We start from the raw sequence: 4,414 nt of genomic DNA, 5'->3' as shown, positions 1-4,414 counted from the left end.
TAGACTATAGACTAGACTATAGACTAGACTATAGACTAGACTATAGACTAGACTATAGACTAGACTATAGACTAGACTATAGACTAGACCATAGACTAGACCATAGACCAGACCATATACTAGACCATAGACCAGACCATATACTAGACCATAGACTAGACTATAGTAGACTAGACTATAGACTATAAACAATTAGGGTTTATGGTTTATAATAGAGATTGGATTAAATTCTAAATATTTAATTTTTCATTTCGTAAAGGTTTGCTTTACAGCTGTTACCACCCTAATAAGTATAAGAACCTTTTTACATTGTATATATTTTTAAACTTGTGTAACTCCTCTCGTTCTTTTTATTTTAAAGCTTTCTTATATAAATCAGAAATTATATAACAAGTGTATTTGTACTGTTTCCTGCTGTTTTATAGGAAAACATAACAAACCGCTTTAGGCGTAACCACATGTCTGGCGTGAGTACTACTTCTTACGGTTCAAAAAAGTATCATGGTTTTGATTTTGTGGCTGGATATTTTTTTTATCTTTTCTTTAAGTTAATTTAACTTACACTTGACTTAATTTTAATTTGCTTTTGAAGGTTTGTTACTTTGAAATGTTATATAAATCTTAAACATGAAGGAGACATTTAACTAAAATCTCTGTCTTATGCAATGTATCACAAAATGAACTGTGTCTAAATAACAACCATTTAAGGGAATCATTTATATAAACAACCTTTTGTAGGGACTAATACAATAGCAAAATAATATAGTTTTTCCCTACTATCTTAAACTATTATCTTAATATTTTTTATACATAGTTTCAGTTTAAATGACCCGCCATAAAAACCTCCAAAAATAAATACTATTTACTTTTTTATTTTTTTGCTTACTGGTGTAATTTCCTATCATGTGAGTGCTAAATGCCGGCAATTTGCAGCTGTAAAGGATGTAAATAACATTTATATACGAACTGAATATTTGTATGCAGATATTCAGCTATTAAAGTTGACTGCAGGGTGTAGACCAACGAAAAAAAACAATGTATTTTTTCTGGTTTGCTCCCACTTTTATTTTTTTTTTGTTTTTCCTCCTCTTTCTTTTTTCTTATAGAAATTTCACATTTAACAATAAACTTTTATTTGTGTAGATTTTTATGTTGGTTATTCGCATGAGTGCAGTAGTGCTGGCCCTAGAAGTTTGGGGGAAAAAATAAAGTTTTATTTCAGCTGGTTGTTTAAACTTTATGTTTTAACAGAAAAAAAATTATAAAATTGTGGTGATGGCTAGAAAAAATCCTGAACATATAAAAATTAAACTGAAAGTTTGTTAACAAGTATGAAAAAAAAAATTCAAAATTATTTATGGTTTTATATCTATTTAAAGTCATAGACAATTAAAGCTGTTTGGCACGTATTTTAAATATTTATATTTTAAGTTAAATGTGAATAAAAATAGACATGTATTTATTTGCTATTTGTTGTGAACAAGCATTTGTCATTATACTTTTTGTGTTTGGTATTGTATGGTTTCCTTTAAAAAAGGTAAAAAATATTATAAATTATATGACCCTAAGGAATTCTTTGAAAATGTTTGAAATTGTTTCGTTTAATACTTTTTTTTTAGGAATGCAAATGAAAAACAGTGTTATCAAACCCTTATAAGTTTGTGTGGTATCATTTCTAAAGGATTTTATTTTGGGTATATAGCAGTTCCTGTTAAAATCAAATGGCTCAATTGGTATGTAATCTATTCTCAAAGGTATGCAGAACATATTATTTACAGCTACCTTTTATTTTCTACTTTAAAAAGGATTTCCATTTCCTGTCATTTTTTTATTTTCTATAAATAGAGAAATTTACAAAAATTTTTTTCGTACTTAGAAGAATATATTGAATATATTCTTTAAAGTGAAAAAAACTTCTAATGACTTTCTTTAGCAATGTTTTAATGTTATTATTTATTTATATTTATCTTAACACATACAAAGGCATTTTGAATTAAACATTTTAAATCAGTTCATGATAAATAAAAATCATTTTTCTAATTTTTAAATTATTGCAGATAATTGATTTTTGTGTAGCCTAAGGCTGTCAGAACAACAAGAGGAAAACCAATTAAGTTAAAAAGAACAAACCATTTAATTGGCTACATTATTACCCAGCAATATGGCTTGTACTTACATAAGCACTTATTTTTCAAAGACTACTAAAATAATGACTTACATAGAACATGGTACATTTTTCTGTATGAAAGTCATTGTTGGACTCACAAGAGAAAAACTAAGCAGTTGTGTTGTGATTACGACAGTGATCTAATATATAACTAATTAACTAGTTAGACTTTTTTTGGATGCATTGACTTTTTTAGAACTGCTTGGTGCCTATTTCGAAGTATGTTTGCTTTTAAAAAGTGACTCCAATTTCAAGCAACTTTAAATTTTTTGATTCCAAACAGGTTCTTTATTAATTCTCTACAGAAATTTGCTTCCACTACAAGCAAATATTCTACTCTAAAAAAATTCTTCTAGAAAAATTGTTTCAGCTTACTTTTGATAAATGGCTTCAATTCTAAAAAGTTTACTTCAATTCTAATTAAATTTTATATAAAATTAAATTTTTTTTAAATCATGTTTTTAATATTTTTTCCTTTCAAAAAAAAAAAAATCTTTTGTATTAAATCCAACAGTATCTTTTCTCTCCTTTATTTATTTAAACATATTCAAATGTGATAAGACCAATTAATGTGTTGGTATTTATTTATTACTGTTCTTATTCTTTTCACTCTGTTTATCTCATCACAATTTCTGTGTAAGTTCGAATACTCGAGTAATTTAATATCCTTTTTGGATTGTTGTGGTTGTTGTTGCTCCTGGTCTGTGCTGTGCAAAGATTTACACAACATAAACAACTAAACATGACCTTTGTAGTAACACAAAATTTAAAAGAAAAAAAAAACGAAAAACGACAACAATGTAGACATATTAAATACGTTTGGGTATTGTGTTTATCAAGCGAATTTCAAAACTGACATAAGATGATATTTTTTGGAAAAGATAAAAGTCTGTTGGCTTTTTTTTCATTCAATAAAATTTAAATGTTTAAATTTTTTTATGCTGATCACGTTTTAAATTGTTGTCGAAGAAAAACACTCAAATGTGGTGGTTGTTTGGAAATTCTTTATTTTTTTCCAAATGATTTACTTGTTAAGATTTTTTCTAAGGATTTTGTTGTCAATACTCCTGAAATTATTTTGACACACAATCACAGAAGGCATAAATTGTAACTTTATCTTAAAAATGAAAAAAAAAAAACATAAAAAAATTACACATAAATCCTACACAATAATGTCATTTAAACATTTTAAATGTTATTTAAGTAGACAATTTAAAAAGCATTAAATTTTTTTGCCACAATAAATTTTAAAATTTATTGATTTTTTTACAACATTTATTTTTCTTATAAAAAAAATATGTGTTAAATTGAAATTAAATTTTCCTAATAATTTATTGGTCAAATAAATCGTCTAGAAATTTTTTTATTACAACAATTTGAAAAGAAAAAGTTTTTTTTTTCAGAGACAATTTAAATATACGTATGTATTTAATGCTCGAAGGGATTTGCAAAGAAAAAAATCTATAGTTTGCTGTAAAAAAAGTTTATGGCATATAATTTGTATTAAGTTTTAAATTACATACACAACTTAAGGCATCATTTCAATAAAAAGTTTTTACACAACAAAGTTTATTTTTTCTTAAAATTTCTTATAAATCAATATATTTTCTTTTGATTTTATTTAGAACAAGTATGAATGTAAAGTCGGACATGGCTGATCATACTATACCCTACACTAGTCAGTATGGATCGATTTCAACCAATAGTCCTTGGGTCAAAAGAAGAGTATGTGCCAAATTTCATAGGCACACAGACGGACAGAAAGACGGACGGGCGGACGGAAGGATATAGTGATTCCGATTTTGAGTTATACTTAAAGGAGGTGGAACAATCAATATATGTGGATGTTACAAACATATGGATAACACTTTCCCTAGATTTTAAATCACTCAAATGTGTAACAAATTCTATAGTAAATCCATTGGAAAAACCAGGGATCATGGTGGTCATAAAGGACACAATGTCCGAGACATTGCGTCAGTTTATGGGTTGCCTGAAGCAATGATCATAGAAAGAAGTTTATAAGAGAAAAGGTAAAATATTATAATATTATATTTTTGTATGTAAAATTTCATTATTTCTTACAAATCGGCTCAGAATCATTTTTTTCAAACAAAAGTTTTCCTGTGTATGACGGCACCTTTAAAAGTTGTTTCAATTCCAAGCAAGCTGAAAAGTTGCTAACTAAGCAAACTTTTATTAAAAAGGTAATTTTTTGCAAGTTCCTTTTGCAAAGCAACTTCATAG

The sequence above is a fragment of the Lucilia cuprina genome, chromosome 5 (genome assembly GCF_022045245.1).
Source record: "Lucilia cuprina isolate Lc7/37 chromosome 5, ASM2204524v1, whole genome shotgun sequence".
Classification (NCBI taxonomy): Eukaryota; Metazoa; Arthropoda; class Insecta; order Diptera; family Calliphoridae; genus Lucilia; species Lucilia cuprina.
This window is presented reverse-complemented; position numbering follows the sequence as displayed.